Below are 27,022 nucleotides of genomic sequence, written 5' to 3'. Positions count from 1 at the left end.
GAGCGAGCCCTGCTACGGCCGCAGTGGAGACGATGGCGACAAGGCTCATCACCGAGGCAATTATAAGTCCAAGGGCATGGAGGGTTCGCTGGAGAGAAGTCCAAATATAAGTCTCAAGAGGTGATGCCCCCCATGGTCGCGTAAGGTTAACAGGTAGCCAAATTTCCTTACGAGCCCTGAGGATATAAATATCCTCAGTAAAGTTGTGCCACCATGAATGATTGAGGCAAGACAAAAATGTACATGTATCTGTACAATTAACAATCCCCATATCATTATCCCATGTCAAATTCCCTGCTAATAACAGGTAGGGCTTACAGACACAAGCAATAATATATCAGGAGGTATTTCGATATAACTGAATATGAAAGGAGTTATTCGGGTTAGAAAGATTAAGGGGCATATTCCCCACAAAAATGTTAATGGCATCGCCTGCAGCTAACAACTTCCAAAGATGACTCTGTACTTAGGCCTTCTTCACGCCATACTAAGGTTTCATTATTGTTAGCAGCAATACTTTTATTTACCCGGTGCCATTTCAAAGGTATGTGACTAAATTTTGTTTGAAAATCACCGTGCACACTTCAATCAGTTATTTGCATCCCATTGTATTCTAATAAAATCCGGGGTTTATTTCCCCGACATTGTTGCCACTCCAGCACCTCAATATTAGGAGAAACTTCTGGAATAGGACAAAAAGGTAAAAAACTAGGAATAGTTTCATTACTATATACAGTATGATTATAATAACAGTATTAGCAGCCACATGACTATGATTATAGTGAACAACCCAGTCTTCATACGATTTTCGGAGACAATGAGAACTATTTCCCATGCATATTGGAAGTTCTTCCACTCCAAATTGGTATGTGTTGTTTATAATTCCCGTTTCCCGTTCTATATTGTCCTTGTCTATATAGGGGGACGGCATCCAAGTAGTGTCATTGGTGAAAACCTTAATTTCCACCTCTCCCCAGGCGACTCCCTGATACAAGGGTGGAAAGGGAATATAAGTGCAATATTCATACAAAGCCTCACTAAAGGAAATAAGTCCCCCGCCAAGGCACATCCAACAAAGGAAGAAATGCATGCTGAATCCAGTTTTCTTTTCAACAGGGTTTCAATCATCTTGTAGGAAACCACTCAGGTCCGCTCCCTGTAAGGACAAGAGCATAGCCCTGTCCCTGTTTTAGAACTTGCCCTTGAACATACTTACCTTCTTCATTAGGATACCAAATCTTTAAATTGTCAGCGGGGACTATCACCGAGGGAGGTGAGGAAAGATGGGTTATGACAGCGGAGTCTTGCAATTGTCTCCATTGATTCAAAAAATAATTAAGGTAAAAAGAACCTTCAAAATCAAAAAAATTAAGGTAGAAAGGTTAACCTTCAAAAAAATCTGGTTTTTTGGGGGGCTCATTTCCCCCTTTTTGTTTTAGCAGTTGAGTTTTTAAGGTTAAATTTGTGCGCTTAATGATGGCTTGACCTTGACTGTTGCCCGGGATACCGGTGATATGTTGAATATTGTATTGCTGTAAGAAAACTTGTAATTTATGAGAGACATAAGCAGGGGCATTATCAGTTTTAAGTATAAGAGGAATGCCCATGATGGTGGAACAAACTAAGAGATGAGTAATAACAGAAATGAGAAAAGGTATCAATGGTATGATGAACATTTTAATCGTCCAAAGAAGGGACATCTCGTGGATTAACCCCAGGATGGAAGGATGGAATGCTCAAAGGAGCACAAGAAGGACAAGCTCGAATAAGAGAACGAGCTTGTTTATGAGTTAAATGAAACCGTCGTTGAAGGCCAGAACTATTAGTGTGATGTAGAGTATATTTTTGTTCTGCAGCATATAGGTGGCCGATTAAAAGCAAATCAATCTGAGTATTACCATGAACTAATGGTCCAGAAAGTTGAGAATGAGAACGAAGATGAGTGATGAATAAAGGAGCTCGACGTTGGCTCAAAGTAAAGGATAACAAAGAAAAGAATTTCTGAAGAGAAGAAGTAGCACAAAGAGGTAAAGTGGCCTGAGAAATATAAGTAGTAACATAAACGGCGTATTGAGAATCACTAACAATGTTACAACCAGTAGTAGGGAAATCAAGTAAGACCATGAGAATAGCAAACAATTCTCCCTGTTGCACCGAGGGATAAGGATAAACTGTAACTCAAGATTGATGAAGCTTCTTGCCAAGAATCAGAAGTTGCAAGAAGATAAGTGATCTGACTATGAGTGAATTGAGAGATAATTAAGGAAGGATCTCCTCCCCAAAGTTGTCAACAGTGATGCCGTCCTTTGATGATCAGTTAAGCTAAATGATCGATATAAGTAGCCAAGAGTTTAGATGTTTTATTGGACAAAAAGATCCATTCTAGTGGCCGATTGGTCTGATGAATCATTCCTGTAGGAGAATGTAAAGTATGAAATAAACAAAAGGAAAGGGGAACATCAGGAAGGGGCCTTTTAAAGTTGCTCTTCTACAAGCTGGAGTTCCTGTAAAGCCAAAGGAGTTAAATGGCAGGAGTTGTCCAAGTGACTGTCTCCTTCTAGAATAGAAAAAAGATGTTATATTCCTAAAACAGGACGCATCGTTTGAAAGTCATTTAATATTTTGAAATGATCACGTTGACTTTGAATTTTCTGGGGTCGAATATTTTGTGCTCCTAAGGTATAACCTAAATATTGAATAGGAAAATCCAGTTGAATTTTTTCTGGGGCAATATTAAGTGAATAGAAAGAAAGCTGAGTTTGTAATGATGCAAAAGGACAAGTTCTTGACACAAGGTAGGGCTGTTTAACATACCTTGAGGTAAAACTTTCCATTGATATCGAGAAAGTGGCTGAGAATTATTAAAAACAGGGACAGAGAAGATCCATACAATGATAAATTAACACAGTTGGAAACTGATTTTTTACAGGATTTAAAGTCCTATGTACGAATTTTTGACATATAGTAGGGCTATTAAGTATACCCTGAGGAAGAAGCTTCTGCTGATATTTTTGAATGGGTTGTCCATTATTATATTTAGGAATAATAAAGACAAACTTTTTACAATCTTGAGGTTGTAACTGAATAGAGAAAAAAAAATTTTTGAGATCTATGACCATTAATTTTTAACTCTGTGGGATAAGGGCAGGATTAGGAAGACCAGGCTGTAAACTTTCCCTAGGTTTAATGTAAACATTTATAGTTTTAAGACAAGACAAAGACGGGAATTCCATGCAGAAATACGTGGCTTTATATTCCTCTCGGCCATTTGTTTTTTGACTTACTCTGTTAGAGTCCTAAGTATTTCTTTAAATAATGGTCACTGTTTCACCTAAATAGGAGTGGTGACTATGAGTTTAAAGGATTGTAGCCCATTTTGAACATCATATTTTTGGCAGCTGAGGAAATATGAGGAATGTTTAAAAAAGCAGCAAATTGTTGTGAAAGATCTTGTTCCCAAAAATTAATATTGATAGGAACAATATAAAAATTAAAAAAAACACTTGACCTTGTTGACCTTTAGGACCAACACAGGTTAAAGGTTCTACGTCTTGATAAACCACAGAAGCAGCACCCAAGCCAGTGAGTATAACTGAAACTTGTCTTTTTTCCTATTGTATAGGCCACTAATTTAAACAAATAATAGACATATTCACCCCCGTATCAATTAACCCTTTAAAAACTATTTCATTAATATGCAATGAACATAAGGGCTTTTGATTAGAAACTAAAGTTTCCCAAAAAACAGTTTTTTCTGTGCTACCAAACCCTCCCTATTGAGAATACTTTCCCCTGCCTCTAGGCATATAAATTGTGAGACTTGAACCATAATAAGAATTTTATTAGTAACATCATGTCCTTTTGGCAAAGGGCCACACACTCTAATAGCCAATTTATATACTCCTCTATTAGGAGACAAAGTATAAGGCTGAGTAATAGCTAAGTCAGCAGCAGCGCTCTGCTTAGTTGCCGCTTAAGGCTGAGAAACTGGGGTAAGGTGTGGGATCCTTAAGGAGGACTTGAATTTATTCCTTGATGTTGTAGGCCATTGCTCACTGGGTATTATATGCAGATTCAGTCAATAACAAATATTTGTAAACAAATAAGGTGATTACAGGTACAGAAATTCAGTTCGTAGCTTACTATTCAATAGAGTATCTGCTTTGTAAAAGATGGTGAACCACAAAATACTCAACGGATTTTGGTTTTCAAAACACAGTGATGCTATCCAAGGCTAAATGGATACTTGAAATTGGGATTGGATCTGGTGCTGAGATATAACTTTTACTTAGTTACTGATTTTTCTTTCCTCCGATTATTCCAAGGAGGGTGACTACCATTTTTGTACTTTATAGAGCAGTCTAGAGGAAAGGGTTAAGCATGTAAGCTCTGGGGACAGAAAGTCATATTTTCAAAATATAATAGCTATATGACCTTGGATACATTTATAAAACTGTCTTAACTCTGTTTTCCTGTCTACAAAATGGTAATAATTATAAAATTTGTCAGTCTTAAAGGGATGTTGGAAGAACTAAATGCAAGTGAAGATTTTTTCACAATAGTGGACACATAGTAAGTACTCAGTATACTATGGCTATTATTACTGTTATTATTGTTAATATTACGTCTATTTTAGCTCTTTAATGTAACAAGTGCAGAACCATAATCTCACATCCTTCAGAGTCACGCTGATCTTGTATTTTTTTGGTCCTCTGACTAGTTTAGTGATTTATTACAAGAAACCTAGTTAGTTTGTGCATTCTTTTCCTTTCTTATATTTCTCATTTGTAAAGACTGATAAACCAACTACACTTTCAGACCTGGTGACATAAATTGTTGGGGCCCCAAGCCTGTGGGCCCCGGCTCCCATTTCCCAGGAGAGGAGACAGTAAATTTCCACTTTTATCAGTTTTGAAACGACATTTATTTGTCCAATGTCGACCTTTACCACAACATTTGTACACCTCTGAAGGCAGCTTTCTGCCTTGAGGGATAAAAGTGTTCAATTTTTATGACATTCTTTTTTGAAATGTCTAGGTTTACCACACTGAAAGCAAACACCTTGTTTGTTATTTCCTTTTAAAGCTTTAGACAAAGCTCCAGCAAATAATTGAGCATTATAAATAGCCCCTCCAACACTAACACAAGTTTTAATATATTTATCTAAATTGGCCCCATTGGCCTTTAACGATTTTAACAATTTTTGACAGTCTGCATAAGCATTTTTAAAAGACAACGTTTGTAACAAAATTTTTGAAGCAAGGTCAGCACCCACAATTTTCAAGACAGCATCCTGAAGATGGGCTACGAAATCTGAATATTGTTCATTTGTGCCCTGTAAAATCTTCACAGAGGAAAGGGAAGATTTTCCTGTTATCTCTACCTTATTTTAGGCCCTTAAAAACAAAGTCTTGATTTGAGTAAGGGCAACATCATCTAGACCAGCCTGAGCATTAAGAGTAGCATATTGGCCCGTGCCTGTGAGTTGTTCCTTAGTGGCTCCTGGGGGATCACACATAACATTTTTTCTAGCCTGTACATGCGCCTTGTTCATTTACCAGCTGTGCAATTGTAACCACTGAGAACGATCAAGAAAAGCCTTCCCCAAAGTCTTCCAGTCTATAGGAATTATCAAATTTTCTGATGAAAAAATATCAAGAAGACCAAGGATAGGGGTTCATAGTTAGAAATGGCAGCTTTCATTTCTTTTAAAAATTTAATTTGTAAGGCATTAAATTGGACATTATTGCCACCATTTGAAAACTGAGCATTAGGAGCAAAAGAAGCACAAATAATTGGAAACAGATCCAGCTCCTTAAATTTTTTTTTTTTTTTTATCTTTCCTTTTCTCCCTCCCCCAATGGCGGGCAAGGCACTGAGAAAATTTTGCCAAACAAAGGTAAAGATAAGGAAGCCAGGGGGTTGGAGGCACTGGAAAATCCTCTTTTAACAGGGCAGAAGGAAAAGAAACAGGGAAAGCTCACAAAGGTGAATTAGAAGAATGTATCTGTAATATTTGTTGAAGCATTTCCATAATACACTGCATGTCAGAATTTCCCTTACAAGAAGGAAGAGCTGGCTTTTTCTCTTCTCCCCCTTTTGCTACCCTGGCACAAATGGGCTCCATTTCAGATTTATTTTATTTTATTTTATTTTTCCAAATCCTCAGATACCTTTCCTCCTGTGGCTACATTACCACACTCCGGATCAGTCTCAAGTAACTCTAATGTCTGAGTGATAGAGTTACACAAGGTCCACAATTTTAGAGGCATAATATCCCCTAACTGGAGAGCTCTAAGCAGAGCTTTTACTACCTGTAACCATTTTTTTCGATTCAGCTGCACTTTAGTCTGATACTGAAACCAGTAACAATGTTGTTCAACATGGGCAAATAATCGCTTCAAAGTCTTTTTCTTTCACTTCTACTCCCATAGACAGCAACAGTCCTTTAAACAGCCATAAATATTCTGAGGCCAGAGAGATGGAATTCCCATAATGAAAGCTTAAGAAGGTTCCCCTTAACAATATCCGAGCCTTACCCGCTCCTAGGGGGTTCCCCTTCTTGTTCTCCCCTACTCACCCGTGCTGACCCTGCTCGCTGCGCCACTTGTTGGGGTCCGTGCCGGGGGTGGTAGAGAATGAAAGAACACACAAAAGACAAAGACACACAGAGAACATGGCGGCCGCGCTCAGAGCCTCCGCCTCACTTTATTTATACTCCATAAACCCCACGTCAGCAGAAAGAATGCAATGCAAAACAAACTCTTTTCCCAGATGTAACCTTCTACTCAGTTCTTTGTTTCTATGCTCTTCCTTATTTGCCCGCCTTCTTGGCGCCTACGGGAGTTCATTAAAAGTTCAATTGGAGATACTGTCCTTGAGCCCTATCTATTCTCAGCATATTGTTTTCAAAGGCCCCTGCAGGAAGGCCTTTATAAGACAATAATTCAAAATTATAAATAAAAATGAGCATATGAAGCAAATATTTACTTAGAATGAGAAAAAAGTTACAATGAATTTCATGTGATATGCTTCAGGATATAATCATGACTTTAAAGAAAGCAAACAAACCCTACGGCAACCGTTATATTAAAATGGGGAATATTAAAAGCTTTCCTGTTGATGTCATGCGTGAGAAGATAATGCCTGCTATCACCATTTCCATTAAACATTATCCTGGATGTTCTAGTCAGAGAAATGGCAAGAAAAAGAATTTAAATTTAAGAACAAGAAAAGAAAAAAATAAAATGTCAGTGACATGTGGTATAGGTAGATAATTTAAAAGTTACTACATATAAACTCTCGAAATTAATGTTAATTTTTACAAGTTATCTGGATAGAATAAAATATACACAATCAAATGTAGTGATTTATACATTAGTAGCGTCAGGAAATAATATTAGTAAAGTATACTACTTAGTGCAGTTTTAAAAAAATTGAAACCCAAGGAATAGATTTCATAATGGGTGCCCCAGACCACTACTCCCAAACTACAAAACATTATTTAAAGACATTAAAACCTATATCATGTTCATTAGTTGAAAAACAATATTGTAAGAATGTTGGCTCTCCAAAGATACATCTATAGTTTCAGTGAAATCTCAAACAAAATCCCAGTACTCTTTGAAATGTGGAAATTGACGAGATTATGTTAACCTTTCTTTTAAAATGTAAAAGGCCAAGAATCACGAACGCAATCTTGAGGAAGAATGAAGGTGGAGGAAGCCAGCTTCGGATATTAATTCCTATAAAGCCAAAGTAACTGAGTCAATGTGGGACTGACAAGCCAACTCCTATCTTTTCCCCTGCGGACCTCTTCTTCACCTCAGTTGGGATTCCACACTAGGAACTGAACTACTCTCCTATCTAGCCACTAGTCTAACCTTACTCAGGTTCTAACACTTCATATCAGACCTCTCCCCTGTTCACCCTCCACCACAGTGATATCTTCCTATCCTCTTCAGGTATTGACACCCATGCCAGGATACCCCATGTATTGATATTCTCCTTGCTCTCTGTGATTTATGTCTCCACTTGACTGAGCCAGGGTACCCAGATTTTTGATCAAACATCATTCTAGATGTTTCTGTGAATGTGTATTTAGAAGATATTAACATTTAAATCAATAGACTCTGAATAAAACATATTACCTTTCCTATTAAAAGTCTTAATAGAAAAATAACCTTTCCCAAAGAAATCCTGCCAGCACACTACCTCTGGACTTGAATTACAGCATCAATTCCTTTCTGGGTCTCTAGTTTGCAGGGTTACTCTCTCTCTCTCTGTCTGTATATACATATATACACACCCACCCCCCCCCCCACATATATATAGCCACTAGTCTAGCCACTAGTCTAACCTTATATATATATATGTGTGTGTGTGTGTGTGGGTGGGTGTGTGTGTGTCTGGGTCTGGGTCTGTGTGTGTACAGCTGACCCTTGCACAACACAGGTTTCAACTTCACAGGTCCACTTATACATGGATTTCCTTCAATAAAAGTTACACCAGGTATGTCTGCTTCTCCTAAGCCCTCCTTCACCTCCTTCAGTTCTTCTGCCTCTGCCGCTCCTGAGACAGCAAGACCGACCTCTCCTCTTCCTCTTTCTTTCAGCCTACTCAATGTGAAGAAACAGGAATGAAGATCTTTATGATGATCCACTTCCACTTAATGAATAGTAAATCTATTTTCTCTTCCCGATGATTTTCTTAATAACATTTTCTTTTGTCTAACTTTGTGGAATGAATACAGTATATAATACATACAACGTACAAAATGCATGTTAATCAAATGTTAATGGTACTGATTCCAGTCAACAGCAGGCAATTAGTACACAAGTTGTGGCGAGTCAAAAATTAAATGTGGATTTTCGACTGTGAGGTTGGCATTTGTAACACTCACATAGTTCAAGGGACAGCTACAAGTATACACAGATACAAACACACATACAGACACATGCATATGTATTAAGACATACATAGAAATGTTCTTTTTCTCTGGAGAAGCCTAATATGCTTTTAGTTAGTTCAGTGGGTTCTGACAAACCATTGAACCATCAGTCTCCTTGGACACTCTTCTAACACTGCTTGGGCCCTTGGGTTCTTACGCCACACTCAGGTGCTTATAGTTTCTCTTACAGAGCCACCCCCTTCTTACCTGATATACAGTCCCACTTGCTAGGGTCAAGTCTAATGGATCTAATGGGTCAAGTTCAAATTATTCAGAAAGAAAAATGGACAAGAGAAAAAAGAAAAAGAAAGGGAATGGAATGGAATGGACAAGAAGAAAAAAAACAGAATATTTAATAAATTTTGAAAGTGAATATTATAATGGACGGCCCATGCCTGGAGAATAGAAACATATGTCTACTTATCTGTCACCCTTAGTTCAATTATGCCTAGGACTGGATTAATAAATGCCATTACACAATATCATGGCTTTAAAACTTAAATTGATTACATGTTTTCTCCCACTCTAGGATAAATAGAAAGAAAGGCTTTGCTTTTACTAACGGTATATCTAAAATGTTTTTCAGTTTGTTCATACGGGCACAGGAAATTTTGGAAATAATATTTAAATGTATGATCATTATCCAGTTTTAAAAGATAACACTCAAGTAATTTTTAGATCCAACAAATAACTGAGAAGATTATTTTTATGTTTATGAACAATGTAGCTATGTTCCTTTTATTTTTTCATGACTCATACAGGACAGAAATTACAGAAATGATCCAAGCGGTGAGGCAGCTATTATTTCATATCCCAAATAAAGAGCTCAGAGCTTTGTTAAACACAATTGTTAATAAAGTAAAGCTTCATGATGATAAAAGCAAAGTGAAAAACCTTTGCTTTTTTCTTATGGTTGGTCCTAAGAAAAATTTAAGCAAATTTTATGAAAAACAAAATCAAATTAAAGACCATCACAGGACTCTTCTAGCCCGCAGATGTTTATCATTACTGTTGAGGTCAATTATTGAATAAAATACTACTTTAACCTATCTTGATAACATGAAAAGTTTGAGAAATTCAAGATACCCTTTGACAACATCATTTTTGATGACTAAATGACTGCAATAAAAGTTGAAAGAGATACATTCTTTCTGTTAGTAAAGATACACTGTGCTACTTTTGTGGAATAGCTAATGTGGTGGAAAGGTATATAGGTCTTTAATATGAGTTTAAAATCTTATTGCTTAATAATTCTGCTTGTTTTCTTAAGGCCTATGAGAAAAGTCACTTGCAGACCTAGTGTAGTATATACCTAATAACACCTAACAAGTTTGTCACACTGGAAATGTTCTTGCAATTATTCAAAATATCAGATACATTTACAAAATTACACTTTTTCTTCCACCTTCAATATTAATGGCATCATTTTATTTTTTCTTTTTCAGTTGTTTAGAGACCTTATATTAATGAAAAGATTGGATTAAAAGTATGGGAGATATTGGGAGGGGAACATCACTAAAACTCTGAATGGAGAGGTGTGAGGGATTGATGTTTTGGTAAAATAATCCAGGGTTACTTAAACTCTAATTTATCCCATTTGTTTCAGTAAACTCTTTGTCTACTGAATACATAATGTATGAATTATTAGAGAATCTATTAAGAAAAATCAGGTGAGGGAAAGGGAGAGAGGTACTCTCATATAATTCAAATTGGTTTTGAAAATTTATGCAGGCAATGAAACACATTTCCCTTTATACTAAAGGAATAAAAATGAGACTTTCACATTCCATCAGAGATGCAGGGAGCAGGAGTGTCTCACCCACATCCTTATGATAGAAAAAAATGTGAATAAAATATGAATAACATGCAAATCTAACTTTTCTTGAGCCCATTAGTGAGTTGAGCTTACTGGGTAAACAGCTAACTAGAAATCTTGAGAGTGATGGGCTCCTGTAGGAAGAAACCGGATTTGCACACTTATTCACCTGGGGCAGAAGTCACCCAATGCTGTATAAGTAAGTGTAATGAATCAGCTGGAAAATTTTAATAAGTGGGTAAATACCAAGGATGGGTTGACAAAAGAAAGTGAAGCCCCTGATGCCTGCAGACATAAGGGGCTTTATGCCTCTTTACTATTTCTTTAATAGCCTCACTATGTACCCTGTAGGAAGATTAGAGATAATCTTCAGAGAGCCCCATTGGTACTGGCTGCGACATGAGAACAGCAACTACTGTTCAAGCCCTATTCAAGACCAAACTTTTCTTTCTCTGTTAAAGAATAAAAGTCCTTATCTTCAATAGGGAATGGTAACAAAAACTATGGTTTGAGAGTACTGGTGAAAACTCTTGTAGCTGGGAAAGGAAACCAGGAGAAAAGCTCCACTCCTCAGAGAAAAATAGGTCATCCTCAAGACCAAGATTTACAGAGCTTGCCTAATATTGAGCTTCATGGGAACATCACCCTAATGCTAATGAGTATCTAGAAAAAATCAGAGTGGAATATAGCTGGGAGAGCTGCGAGATACAGATTGTTTCTGGGTAATACAGCAAAAGGGGAAAACAAATCTAGACAGGGGCAGCAGATCTATATACATGTATTTCCTAAAATATTTAAAGCTTTTGATATTCCCAGGGTACGCATAGCAACAACAAACTTAAAACCCAGCCCTATTATTGACACCACCCTCCACAATACATGCCTAACAGAAGGACAGATGTGATTATCTCCATGTAAAATAAATACTTACTTAAGTATTGACATTCCTATACTCCATTTGTGGATTTCAACCAAAAATTCTGAGACATCAAAAGGCAATAAACACATGTACTAAACAGATATAGCAATCATCAGGACCAAACTGCAATGTGACACAGATGTTGGAATTATCAGACAAAAGGTAGATTAATTTTTAATGTATGTGACTCAAAGAAACTTTTTTTTTGTAGAGAATTTAAATGTATATAATATTTTTTTGTAATATCAGTCTTAAACTGGTGAATGGACAATTTTTTTTGTATTTATAGTCTCACTTTTCTGATCTTTGCTCTCAGTTTGTGCATATCCTCATGTTCTATTTTCACTCCTACCAATAACCTGCTTCTTAAAAAAGAAATTTATCACTCACAATACACAGTGAATGAAAACATTTCTCTTCCAACTTTGCTGGAGGCTGAGTCTTAATTTAGAGGCATAAACTTAAAATGATGGAACTTGGGACAACATCAAAGTTTGCGGTGCCAATTGGCTGGTGGTTAGAGTTGTGTATGTGGATATTAAGAAGATGATGTATCCATGTAGACAGAGCTCTCTTGAGGATTCTGATATCATGTCACTTTAAGGCCTTCACCAGTGGACAGGTTGGAACCATGAATTAAATAGGAGAATCCTTACTTTCCTGGAAATATGCAACCTCTCAAGTTTGAACCAGGAAGAAACTGAAACCCTAAGTAGATCAATATCGAGTTCTAATTTCAATCAGTGCCAGAAACCCACCCAACCAAAAAAGCCCTTGGCCGATGGATTCACAGCCAAACTTTACCAATAAATACAGAGAAGTGCTGGTACCAACTCTTTTAAAACTATTCAAAAAAAGTTAAACAGGAGGGACTCCTCCCCAATTCATTATTGAAACAAGGATCATCCTGATACCAGAATCTGACAAAGACACAGGGAAAAAAGAAAACTGCAGACTGATAAACATAGATGCAAAAATCCCCAGTGAAACACCAGCAAATCAAATCTGACTGTATAACACAAAATTAATTAACTATAATAAAGTGGGCTATATTCCTGGGATGCAAGAGTGTTCAACATACACAAATAAATAAAGGTAATTCAGCACATAGACAAAATTAAACACAAAACCCATAGGATTACCTCAATAGACACAGAAAAAGCATTTGATAAAATACAACATCTCTTCATGAAAAAACCCACCCACAACTAGGCATTGAAGGAACATACCTTAAGTATCATCTATAACAAACCACAGGCAATATCATATGGAATGGGCAAAAAGCTGGAAGCCTTCCCCTTAAGTACTGAAATAAGAGAAAGCTGTCTTACTCTCACCACTCCTGTTAAACCTAGTACTGGAAGTCCTAGCCAGAGGAATCAGGCAAGATAAAGAAATAAAAGTCATCCAAATAGGAAAACAGGGAGCCAAAAATTATCTCTTTTGCTGATGATATGATTCTATACCTCAAAAACAATAAAAACATACATACTAGTATGAAGTCATGTAGTGTGAGAACATGGTAAACAAAACAGCATGGTACCGGTACAAAATAGACACATAGACCAATGGAACAGAACAGAGATCCCTGAAATAAATCTGCTTATCTACAACAAATTCATCTCTGAAAAAGTTGACAAAAATAAACAATAGAGAAAGGACACGATATTCAATAAATGGTGCTGGGAAAATTGGCTAATTAGATGCAAAAGAATAGTCCTGGACCCCTGCCTCTCACTATATATAAAAGTAAACTCAAGATGAGTTAAATAATTAAATGTAAGACCTCAAACTAAAAATATTTTAGAAGAAAACCTAGGAAGTACTCATCTAGATACTGGATGGGAAAATAATTTATGATAAAGATCCCAAAAGCAAGTGCAACAAAATTGAAAATAGACAATTAGAATTTAAGCCAAAGAGCTCCTAAACAGTAAAAGAAACTCTAAATGGAGCAAACAGGCAACCCACAAGATATGAAAAAATATCTCCAAACCATACATCCAAAAAAGGACTAATATTCAGTGTTTATTAGCAACTTAAATCACAGCAACACAAAAACCCAACTGAAAAATGAGCAAAGGATATGAGCAGATGTTTTTCTAAAGAAGACACAGAAGCAGCCACAAAAATAAAAAAATAAAAAATTATAACTAATCGTCAGAGAGATGAAAATCACAACCACAAAGATATATCATTTCACACCTGTCAGAATTGTTATTATTGAAAAGTCAAAAAATAACAGTATTTGCTGAGGTTATGGGAGAAGGGAACACTTATACATTGTTGTTGGGATTGCAAATTAGTGCAGCCTCTATGGAAAGCAGTTTGAAGATTTCTCAGAGAACTACCAATTGACCCAGTAATCCCATTACTAGGTATATATTCAAAGGAAAATAAATCATTCTATCAAAAAGACACAGGAACTCATATGTTCCTTGCAGAACTATTCACAATAGCAGAATCAACTTAGGTGTCCATCAATGGTGGATTGGATAAAGAAAATGTGGTACATATACACTATGGAATACTACACGACATAAGAAAGAATAAAATCATGCACTGAGTAGCAATATGGGTGCAGCTGGGGGCTATTATCATAAGCAAACTAAATAAGAAACACATGTTTCCACTTAAAAGTGGGAACTAAATCTTACATTTCCACAGACATAAACATGAGAAAAATAGACAATGGGGACTCCAAACAGAGGGAGAGAGAGATGGGGACAAGGGACAAAAAAAACTTCCTTTGGGATATTTTCTTTTTCTGGGTGACAGAATCTATAGAAGCCCAACTCTCAGCACCATGCAATACACTCTTGTAGCAAACCTACACATGTACCTCTGAATCTAAAATTTCAAAAGGAAATTTAAATAAATTTCATCATAGATAAGTGGTCCTACTAGATATTTACAGAAAACTTTACCCAATAGTTGAAGAATGTATATTCTTTTAATCAGTGCATGGAACAATCTCCATGATGGAAATATGTTGGGACACAAAAGAAGTCTCAAAAATTACAAAAACTCAAATTCATGTTAGGTATCTTATCTGACCATGTAAAATAAAACTAACATTATAACAAGAGTAACATTAAAAATTCTACAATAAATGGAACATAAACAACATGTTCTTGCGTGACCGATGAGTGGAGGAAGAAATTAATAAAATTTTAATAATTCTTTAAAACAAATGAAAGTAGAAACACAATATACCAAAATCTATGAGACACAGTACAATTAGCATTAAAAGGCAAGTTGCAATAAAGGCCTACATCAAAAACCTAGAAAGATTTCAAATAAAAACCTGAGTGTACACCTCAATCAAGTCAAAAAAAAAAAAAAAATCCAACCACACCCAAAATTAGTAGAAGAAAAGAAATAATTAAAATCAGAGCAGAACTAATTGACAAAGAGTGTAAAAAAATACAAAAGATCAACACAAAAATGTTGGTTCTATAAAATGAAAATTGACAAACCATTAACCAGATTAAGAAAAAAAGACCCAAATAAATAAAATCAGGTAAAAACAAGGGAACTTTACAACAGCTACCACAGAAATATGAAGAATCATTAGAAGATACTCTGAAGAACTATTTATTTCCATTAAATTTGAAAACCCAGAGAAAACTGATAAATTTCTGACTCACAACCTATCATGATTGAATGAAGAAGGAATGGAAAATCTGACAGGGCCAAAAACAAGTAACATTGTTGAATTCGTAATAAAAAGACTTTCAACAAATACAAGTCGAGGACTGTATAGCTACAGTGTTGAATTCTACTTGTATAATTCTACTGGTACCATTCTTTTTAAGAAGAATTAAAACTCATTATTCTCAAACTATTATAAAAAAGTGAGGCAGAAGGAATTTTTTCTAACTCCTTCTACGAGGTCAGCATAACACTGTAATCAAAACCCAATCAGGACACCAGGAAATTAGGAAACTACAGGCTAATATTCCTGATGAACACACATGCAAAAATACTCAACAAAATACTAGAAAACTTAATTCAACAACATATCAAAAAATAATACACAATGATTGTGTGAGATTTATCAAAAGAATGCAAGGATGATTCAAAATATGTGAATCAATAAGGTCTCATCAATAGAATGAAAATTGTGATCATCTTTTTATTTTTCAGTTTTTACTTTTTATTTTCTTTTGAAAAAATCTTATTATTATTATACTTTAAGTTCTAGGGTACATGTGCACAACGTGCAGGTTTGTTACACATGTATACATGTGCCATGTTGGTGTGCTGCATCCATTAACTTTTCATTTACATTAGATATATCTCCTGATGCTATCCCTCCCCCCTCCCCCTGCCCCACAATAGGCCCCGGTGTGTGATGCTCCCCTTCCTGTGTCTAAGTGATCTCATTGTTCAGTTCCCACCTATGAGTGAGAACATGTGGTGTTTGGTTTTCTGTTCTTGCAAAAGTTTGCTGAGAATGATGGTTTCCAGCTGCATCCATGTCCCTACAAAGGACACAAACTCATCCTTTTTTATGGCTGCATAGTATTCCATGGTGTATATGTGCCACATTTTCTTAATCCAGTCTGTCCCTGATGGACATCTGGGTTGATTTCAAGTCTTTGCTCTTGTGAATAGTGCTGCAATAAACATACGTGTGCATGTGTCTTTATAGCAGCATGATTTATAATCCTTTGGGTATATACACAGTAATGGGATGGCTGGGTCAAATGGTATTTCTAGTTCTAGATCCTTGAGGAATCACAACGCTGTTTTTCACAATGGATGAACTAGTTTACAGTCCCACCAGCAGTGTAAAAGTGTTCCTATTTCTCCACATCCTCTCCAGCACCTGTTGTTTCCTGATTTTTTAATGACTGCCATTCTAACTGGTGTGAGATGGTATCTCATTGTGGTTTTGATTTGCATTTCTCTGATGGCAAATGATGATGAGCATTTTTTCATGTGTCTGTTGGTTGTATGAATGTCTTCTTTTGAGAAATGTCTGTTCATATCCTTTGCCCACTTTTTGATGGGGTTGTTTGTTTTTTTCTTGTAAATTTGTTTGAGTTCTTTGTAGGTTCTGGATGTTAGCCCTTTGTCAGATGAGTAGATTGCAAAAATTTTCTCCCATTCTGTAGGTTGCCTGTTCACTCTGATGGTAGTTTCTTTTGCTGTGCAGAAGCTCTTTAGTTTAATGAGATCCCATTTGTCAATTTTGGCTTTTGTTGCCATTGCTTTTGGTGTTTTAGACATGAAGTTCTTGCCCATACCTATGTCCTGAATGGTATTACCTAAGTTTTCTTCTAGGGTTTTTATGATTTTAGGTTTAACATTTAAGTCTCTAATCCATCTTGAATTAATTTTCGTATAAGGAGTAAAGAAAGGATCCAGTGTCAGCTTTCTGCTTATGGCTAGCCTGTTTTCTTCTTTATGAGTCTTGCTAGCAGTCTATCAATTTTGTTGATCTTTTCAAAAAACCAGCTCCTGGATTCATTTATTTTTTGGAGGGTGTTTTGTGTCTCTATCTCCTTCAGTTCTGCTCTGATCTTAGTTATTTCTTGCCTTCGGCTAGCTTTTGAATGTGTTCGCTCTTGCTTCTCTATTTCTTTTAATTGTGATGTTAGGGTGTCAATTTTAGATCTTTCCTGCTTTCTCTTGTGGGCATTTTAGTGCTATAAATTTCCCTCTACACACTACTTTAAATGTGTCCCAGAGATTCTGGTATGTTGTATCTTTGTTCTCATTGGTTTCAAAGAACATCTTTATTTCTGCCTTCATTTTGTTATATACCCAGTAGTCATTCAGGAGCAGGTTGTTCAGTTTCCATGTAGTTGAGCGGTTTTGATTGAGTTTCTTAGCCCTGAGTTCTAGTTTGATTGCACTGTGGTCTGAGAGACAGTTTGTTATAATTTCTGTTCTTTTACATTTGCTGGGGAGTGTTTTACTTCCAACTCTGTGGTCAATTTTGGAGTAAGTGTGATGTGCTGAGAAGAACGTATATTCTGTTGATTTGGGGTGGAGAGTTCTGTAGATGTCTATTAGGTCTGCTTGGTGCAGAACTTCCTGGTGGCTTTGCTTACCTACTTAAGCCTCAGCAATGGCAGATGCCCCTCCCCAGCCTCGCTGCTGTCTTGCAGTTAGATCTCAGACTGCTGTGCTATCAATGAGGGAGTCTCCATGGGTATGGGACCCTCCAGGCCAGGTGTGGGATATAATCTCCATGTAAATCACAGTATTAGGGTGGGAATTACCCAATTTTCCAGGTGTTGTCTGTCTCAATTTCCCTTGGCTAGGAAAAGGAATTTCTTTTCCCCTTGTTCTTCCCAGGTGAGGTGATGCCTCGCCCTGCTTCAGCTCTTGCTGACTGGTCGGGCTGCACCTGCTGACCAGCACTGACTGTCTGACACACCCCAGTGAGATGAACCGGTACCTTAGTTGAAAATGCAGAAATCACCAGTCTTCTGTGTCGCTCACGCTGGGAGCTGGAGGCTGGAGCTCTTCCTATTTGGCGATATTGGGCACGCCCTTGTGATCATCTTAATAGATACAGAAAATGCTGTTGACTAAATTCAATATTCCTGCATGATAAAAATTCCAAATAAATTATGTATGGAAGAAAAATACATCAATATACTAAAGGTCCTATATGAAAAACCCACATCTAACTATTTCCTAAGAGAAATCTGAGAGATTTTTCTCTAGGAAATGGAACAAGTATGTCCACTCTCACCATTCTTAATCAACACAATACTGGAATTTCTAGCCAGAGCAAATAAGCAAAAGAAAAAAAAAGGCATTAAATTGGAAGAGAGGAAGTCAAGTTGTCCATTTTTGCAGATGACCCGATCTCATATATAGAAAATCTAGAGACTCCACACAAAATTAATATACAAAAAATTAGTGGCATTTCTATACATGAACAATGAACTAGCTGAAAAAGAAATTTTTAAAAAAATTATTTTCTGTAGCACAAAAAAAAAAGACCCAGGAATAAATTTTGCCAAAGCGGTGAAAACCTCTACAGGAAAAAGTACAAAATACTAATGAAAAATATTGAAGAGGATACAAATAAATAGACATTCTGTGTTCATAAATCAGAAGAATCAATATTACTAAAATGACGCTACTACACAAAGCGGTCTTCAGATTAATGCAATTTATATCAAAATACCAATGACATTCTTCACAGAAACAGAAAAAAATTCTAAAATTTGTACAGAATCACAAAGTCCTCAAATCACTAAAGCAGTATTGTGCAAAAAGTACAAAGCTAGATTCATTAAACTATCATACCTCAAAATACACTACAAAGCTGTAGTGATACTAGCAGAAAAACAGACACACATGCCAGTGAAATAGAAGAAAAAATCCAGAAATTAATTCACATATTTACAGCCAACTGTTCTTTTTTTTTTTTTTTTACAAGGATGCCAAGAACACTCATTGGGGCAAGAACAGTCCGTTAGATAATTGTGCTGATAAAACTGAATATACATATGCAGAATAATGAAACAGGGCTCCTATTTCTTACTTTATACAAAAATCAATTAAGAATAGCTCATAGTACTAAATCTTACACCTGAAGCAACAAAACAACTATAAGAAATCATGGGGGAAATTTTTCAGGACATTGGTCTGGGAAAGATTTTATCAGTAAGTCTTTTAAAGCACAGGCAACAAAAGCAAAAACGAATAAATGAGATTATAACAAATGAAAAAGCTTCTATACAGCAAATGAAATAATCAACAGGGTAAGGAGCTAGTCTACAAAATGTGAGAAAATATTTTCAAGCTACTGATTCAACAGGTGGTTAACATCCAGAATATGCAAAGAACTCAAGCAGCTCAACAGCACAGACAAGCAATTTAATTTAAACAAGGGGGCAAAGAGTTTGAATAGACATTGCTCAAAAGAAGACATACAAATGGCTAACAAATATGTTTTAAAAATGATCTACATCACTATTTAAAAGGAATATGCAAATAAAAAACACACTGAAGTAACATCTCACTCTGGTTAGAATGGCTATCATAAAAAAACATGCAAAAAAATAAATGCTGGCAAGTATGCATAGTAAAGAGAATTCTTACACACTCTTGGTAGTAATATAAATTAGCACAGCCACAAAGGGAACAGTATGGAGGTTACTCAATAAACTACAATGGAAAAACCTTATGATCTAGCGACCCCCCTACCAGGAATTTATCCAAAGAAAATGAAATCACTATATTGAGGAGACCTCTGCACCCTGATATTTATCTTATTCCTATTTACAATAGCCAAAATATGGCATTAACTTCAGTGTTCGACAATAGATGAACAGATAAAGAAAATGTGAGATAGATTAGAAAGAAGAAAGAAAGAAAGAAAAAGAAAGAAAGAAAGAACTCTGCATATTTAGAGAGATATAGAGAATACTATTTAGCTATAATAAGGAATGAAATCTTGTCATTCACAGCAACACAAATGGAACTGGACAACATTGTATTAAATGAAATAAGCCAGGAGCAGAATGTTTTGCACCACATGTTTTCACTCATATGTAAAAGCTTAAAAAAGTTGATCTCATGAAAGTAAAAAGTAAAAAAGAGGATACTAGACTGGAAAGGGTAAGGAGAAGGGAGGAATAGGAAGAGATTTATTAAAAGATACAAAATTATGGCTCAAAAAGGAGCAGCAAAATGGTAGTAGTAAGGTCTTACTTTCAATAATCACATTGAATATATATATAGACAGAGTTGTGCAGTTGAAAGACATAAAGTTGATGGAGTGGATAAAAATAACAAGGCTCAACTATATTTGCCTACAAGAGACTCATTTCACCTGTACAGACATGCATATACTGAAAGTGTATGAGTGAAAAAAAGATACTCATACAAATAAAAACCATAGCAAAGTGAGAGTAGCTATACTCATAACAGATCAAACAAATTTCAAGTAAAAATTATATAAAGAGGCAAACAAGGCTACTATACAATGATAAAAGGATTAATAAAAGAGCATGTAGCAATCATGAACACATACACACCCAACATCCACCAAAGCATTTAAATACATGAAGGATACATTAATCAATCTAAAGGGAGAGATACACAGAGATACAATAATAGTAGGGAATCTCAACAGCCTGCTTTCTGCAATGGACAGATTATTTACCGAAAACCAAGAAGAAAACATCAGATTTAAACTGCCCTCTAGACCAAAAGAACTCAACAGACATTAACAGAACATTCTGGCCGGACGCGGTGGCTCAAGCCTGTAATCCCAGCACTTTGGGAGGCTGAGGCAGGTGGATCACGAGGTCAAGAGATCAAGACCATCCTGACTAAAATGGTGAAACCCTGTCTCTACTAAAAAATACAAAAAACTAGCAGGGCGAGGTGGTCGGCGCCTGTAGTCCCAGCTACTCGGGAGGCTGAGGCAGGAGAATGGCGTAAACCCGGGAGGCTGAGCTTGCAGTGAGCTGAGATCCGGTCACTGCACTCCAGCCTGGGCGACAGAGAGAGACCCCGTCTCAAAAAAAACAAACAAACAAAAAAAAAAACAAAAAAAACCAGAACATTCCATCCAACAGCTGAAGAATACACATTCTTCTACACTGGACGTGGTATTTTCTCCAGGATAGATCATATGTTAGTCTACCAAAAAAGTCTTAGCAAATTCAAAAAATTAAAATCATATCAAGTATCTTTTTTCATGAAAATGAATTAAACTAGGAATCAACAATAGGAGGAGCTCTGAAATGCTACAAATACATGGGAATTAAACAACTTGCTTCTAAACAACCAATAAATCAATGAATAAATCAAAAGAAAAATTTAAAAAATTTCTAGAGACAAAAGAAAATGAAAACACAAAATATTAAAACTTATGAAATCCAGCAAAAGCAGTCATTAGAAGGAGGTCTATAGCAATAGATATCTACATCAAAAAAAGAAAAAAGCTCTCAAATGAACCACCAAATGAAGGATCTCAAGGACAGAAAAGCAAGAATAGACTGCATTCACAATTAGGAGAAAAGATATAATAAAGATCAGAGTACAATAGAGATTTAAAAACAATACAAAAGATCAATAAAATAGAAGGCAGATTTTGTGAAAAGGTAAATGAAATTGACAAACCTTTAGCAAGATTAACCAAGAAAAAAAGAGAAGAGTAAAATAATCAGAGATTAAAAAAGGAGGCATTACATCTAATACCATAGAAACACAAAAGATCATAAGAAACTACTATGAACAATTAATTATATGCCAACAATATGAAAAATCTAGAAGAAATGGATAAGCTCCTAATCACAAAAACCTATCAAGGGTGGGGCAGATTGGGAGGAGGGGTGAGAGTTAAACACTGCATATTGGGTATAATATATACCACTCAGGTGACAGGTACATGAAAATCTCAGAAATCATCACTAAACAAAGTATCCATGTAACCAAAAGCTGCCTGTAACCCAAAAACTATAGAAATACAATCAATTTATCAAACCTGCCAAGATTGTATTAAGAAGTAGAAAATATGAAACAACAAATAATGAGTAATGGGATTTGAAGCAGTAATAAACTCTTCCATTAAAAGAAAGTCCAGGACATGATGGCATCATTGCTGAATTCTATAAAATATTTTTAAAAGAACTAATATAATTTTTCACAAACTATTCCAAAAAATTGAAAAGGAGGGAACTCTTTCAAACTTATTATATGAAGACATAATTACACTGATTCCAAAACCAGAGAAAGATACAGCAGCAATACAAGTACTTGAGGTCAATATCCCTCATGAACTTAAATGTAGAAATTGTCAACAAAATACTAGTAAACCAAGTTTAACAACATATTAAAAAATTTCAGCAGGATTCACATCAGGGATACCATATTTCAACATATGTCAATCAAATAAGCATGATACATTACACATCAATAGAATCAGAAAAATTATATGATCATTTCAATAAATGAAGATGCATTTGACAAAATTTAACACCTCTTCATAATAAAAACTCTCAACCAATTAGGTATAGAAATAACATACTTCAACATAACAAAGGCCATGTATGACAAATCCACAGGCAGCATAATGCTGAATGAGGAATTGTTGAAAGCTTTTCCTTTAAGATCAGGAACAATATGAAGGTCCCCACTCTTACCAGACCTATTCAACATATTACTGGAGGTCCACAAAAGATTCTGAATAACTAAAGTGATTCTGAGAAAAAGGACAAATCTAGAGACATCACACTACTTGACTTAAAAACATACTACAAAGCTATAATAATCAAAACAGCATTGTATTGGCCAAAAAAATAGAAGAAAAAAAGATCAATGGAACAAAACAGAGATTCCAGAAATAAATTCATGCATTTATAACCAAATGATTCAAAAAAGATGCCAAGAACACTAATTGAAGAAAGCTCAGTCTCTTCAATAAATGATGTTAGGAAAACTGAATATCCACATACAATAGAATAAAGCTAGACCTCTATTTCTCACCACATACAAAATTCCATTCAAAATAGACTAAAGAGTTAAATGTGAGATCTGAAACTATTAAAGTACTAGAATAAGACAAGAAGAAATGCTACATAACTTCAGTCTGGGCAAGGATTTATTAGGTGAGATCTCAAAAATACAGGCAACAAAAACAAAAATAGAGTGATTACATCAAATTAAAACATTTCTGCATGACAAAGGAATCAATCAAGAGACTAAGGAGAAAACCTACAGAATGGGAGAAAATATTTGCAAATTTTACATTTGACAAGAGATTAATATCAAGAATTTATAAGGAACTCAAACAATTCAATAGGAAAAACCTAATTTAAAAATGGTCAAAATACCTGAATAGACATTTCTCCAAGGAAGATATAGAAATGGCCAATAGTTACATGAAAAAAATGCTCAATATCACTAACAATCAGGGAAATGCAAATAGAAGCCAAAATGAGATATCATCTCAACTCAGATAGAATGGATATCATCAAAAAGGCAAAAAAAAAAAGAAAAAAAAATGCTGGCAATACTGTGGAGAACGGGAAAGTTTTATATGCTGTTGGTAATGTAAATTAGTACAGGGGTTATGAAAAACAGTATGGCAGTTCCTCAGAAATGTAAAAATAGATCTGTGATATGATCCAGCAATCCCACTACTGGGTATAGGGCCAAAGGAAATGAAATAAGTATGTTGAAGAGTCATTCTGCACTTCCATGTTTATTGCACTATTCATATTATCCAAGGCATGGAATCAACCTAAATGCCATCGACAGAGAAAAGGATAAAGAAAATGTGATGTATATATACGTAATGAACTCCATTCAGCCACAAAAAAAGATGAACTCCTGTCATTTACAACAAAATACTTGAGCCTGGAGAACATTATGTCAAGGGAAATAAGCTAGGTATAGAAAGAAAAATACTGCATGACATCATTCACGTGAAGAATCTAAACAAATTGATCTCAAAGGCATTGAGAGTGGAATAGCAGTTACCAAAGATGGGACAAACAGGGGAAGTGGAAGATAGGGAGAGGTTTGTTAATGGGTAAAATGTTAAAGTTAGGTAGGAGGAATAAGTTGCTGGTAATTACTGTGTAGTAGAGTGACTGTGGCTAACAATAATGTATCTTTCAAAAAGCTAGAAGAGAGGATTTTGAATGTACTCACAATAAAGAAATAATAAATGTGTAAGGTGATCAATATGCTAATAACCATGATCTGATCATTACACAATGTATACATGTACTGAAACATCACATTGTATTCCATAAATATGTATGATTATATGTGTATGTGTGTTTATGTGAGTGCGTGTGTATGATCCCATCAAATTTGTTATATGACACCTACAAACCTAGCAAATGTGTGGTTTTCCTCAAGTTTCTGTTTGTGTGATTAATGTTTCTTTTCTCTAGTTTACAGACTGGGGAAACATTAATACATATATTAATTATGTATAGTAATACTATTTTATATATGTGTGTATGTATATGTGTGGGTGTATATATATACACACTGGAAGTTACATATATATGTGTGTGTGTATATATCTGTGTGTATATATATGAAGTTACATTTATGTGTTTGTATATATAGGAAATTACATATATATGTATTTGTGTATGTATACATATAACTTCCAGGCCATTTCCCAGATTCTAGTAATATTTATTTTGTGTGACTTTGCTACATTCAGGTATACCTTGTCTTATCACATGGCTTTCTGTCTATCACGGAATACTAGCATCAAGTGGAATTTTTTAAAGATGTCCAAGCTATATCACAAATGCTTGAATTCAGAATCTCTAAAGTAGGTCTATAATTACATTTGTTGAAAATATATTTTTCCAAATCCTCTCCAGCACCTGTTGTTTCCTGACTTTTTAATGATTGTCATTCTAACTGGTGTGAGATGGTATCTCACTGTGGTTTTGATTTGCATTTCTCTGATGGCCAGTGATGACGAGGATTTGGAGAGGATGTGGAGAAACAGGAACACTTTTACACTGTTGGTGGGACTGTAAACTGGTTCAACCATTGTGGAAAACAGTATGGCAATTCCTCAAGGATCTAGAACTAGAAATACCATATGACCCAGCCATCACATTACTGGGTATATACCCAAAGGATTATAAATCATGCTGCTATAAAGACACATGCACACGTATGTTTACTACGGCACTATTCACAATAGCAAAGACTTGGAATCAACCCAAATGTCCATCAGGGACAGACTGGATTAAGAAAATGTGGCACATATACCCATGGAAAACTATGCAGCCATAAAAAAGGATGAGTTCATGTCCTTTGTAGGGACATGGGTGCAGCTGGAAACCATCATTCTCAGCAAACTTTCACAAGAACAGAAAACCAAACACCGCATGTTCTCACTCATAGGTGGGAACTGAACAATGAGATCACTTGGACATGGGAAGGGGAACATCACACACTGGGGCTTATTATGGGGAGGGGGGAGGGGGGAAGGATGGCATTGGGAGTTATAACTGATGTAAATGACGAGTTGATGGGTGCTGACGAGTTGATGGGTGCAGCACACCAACATGGCACATGTATACATATGTAACAAACCTGCACGTTGTGCACATGTACCCTAGAACTTAAAGTATAATAAAAAAAAGAAAATATATTTTTACACTTGACTCTGATACCAAAAAAAAATCTTTAAAATAATTAATAAGAAACTACAACCTCTAGCATTCATTACAGTAGAGTTGTTGCTACTAGAAAATGCAATATTTAAATGTTTGATCTTATTTTCCCTCTGTCTTGCCTGGCTTGTAGAGATGTGGAAGACATCTTTTTGTGCATGATGAACCAACAAACATGTATGCAAGAGAGTGACACAGATTTTATTTCTCTCAGAGAACAGACAGATGCAATGAAGACACATCTTATCAATGGGTTTTGTTTCTCAAGTCAAAGTCAGCTTTTCTTAAACCATTTCCATAGGCCTAGTAGAAACTTAACACATGCTGTAATATGTTGCCTGACAATTATACCTTGCAAATATTTGAATATTTCTATTTTTTTCAGTAGTATCTTAATGGGATGTTGGAAGAAAATACATCAAGGTGGCTAGCAAACACAATTTCAAATTATAAATTAATAAGATTTATAATTTCTGAGTAATGTACAATTTAACATGAAAAATAGATACCATTGTAGCATAAAACCTGGCTAGATTTTAGGCCTAAGTAAAATGTCTAAACGGTTTTATTTTGTTTTAAAAAAGGCATCAGGCGTTTCTCCTTATTTAGGCTATTAATCTATCTCTGCCTTTTTACTTCCACTGTATTCTAGTCATTGGTTTTATTAAGAGTTACAACTACCTGAGCAAGTACTTTTTCTTCTATTACATATTAATTATTCCTCTCACTTTAAATTTTTATGAATCATGTATTCTAAACTACAAATGCATAGCTATGTCCTAACCATGGGTACCATTTTTTATAGTTTGTTTCATTATAAATTCGTAGGCTTATTCATTGTTGCATCATAAGTGAAGAATGTAGGAATTCTCAGTGAAAAGACTCAGAACACCACAAAAGGAACATCTTACTGAATCAATGCATTAGTTGGAAACAGCAGCAAAATAGCTTGTTTTTTCTCCCCTTAATTACACGCTTTACTATTCTTCAGTAGATGATGCAAACTGTTCAATGTTGTTTAAGAATTCTAAGTTTGCTTCATCCATTACTTGTCTTTCATTTTCTGATACTTTGGTATCCTTTCCAAGGAATTTTTTCTTTACAATAAAAATAAATACAGTAAGTAAAACAAGTACCGGGAACACTAGGGCTACCTTCAAGCCAAAGAAGGCTCTTCTGTGAAAAGAGAATAA

At 35.5% G+C, this 27,022-nt stretch overlaps 1 protein-coding gene and 1 pseudogene across 3 annotated transcripts in view; both read right to left on the bottom strand.

The window, feature by feature from the left end:
• SLCO1B1 (solute carrier organic anion transporter family member 1B1) overlaps nucleotides 1-6,732 on the bottom strand; it is a 120,758-nt gene extending 114,026 nt beyond the window's left edge. Inside the window, exons 1-2 of one of the 3 annotated variants that reach the window (XM_077953689.1) lie at nucleotides 6,581-6,709; nucleotides 1,217-1,351 (exon numbers count right to left, since the gene is read on the bottom strand). The gene's annotated coding sequence lies outside the window, so the exon portion shown is untranslated. Of the gene's footprint in view, nucleotides 1-1,216; nucleotides 1,352-6,580 lie in introns of all 3 variants that reach the window. The other 2 variants (XM_077953687.1, XM_077953688.1) reach the window with 2 other exon arrangements.
• A 19,277-nt stretch (nucleotides 6,733-26,009) lies between these two features.
• LOC100430432 (putative solute carrier organic anion transporter family member 1B7) overlaps nucleotides 26,010-27,022 on the bottom strand; it is a 79,596-nt pseudogene continuing 78,583 nt past the window's right edge.

This window comes from Macaca mulatta, chromosome 11, assembly GCF_049350105.2.
Source record: "Macaca mulatta isolate MMU2019108-1 chromosome 11, T2T-MMU8v2.0, whole genome shotgun sequence".
Classification (NCBI taxonomy): domain Eukaryota; kingdom Metazoa; phylum Chordata; class Mammalia; order Primates; family Cercopithecidae; genus Macaca; species Macaca mulatta.
Note: the sequence above shows the minus strand (reverse complement) of the source record. Positions and strands in the feature narration are given on the sequence as shown.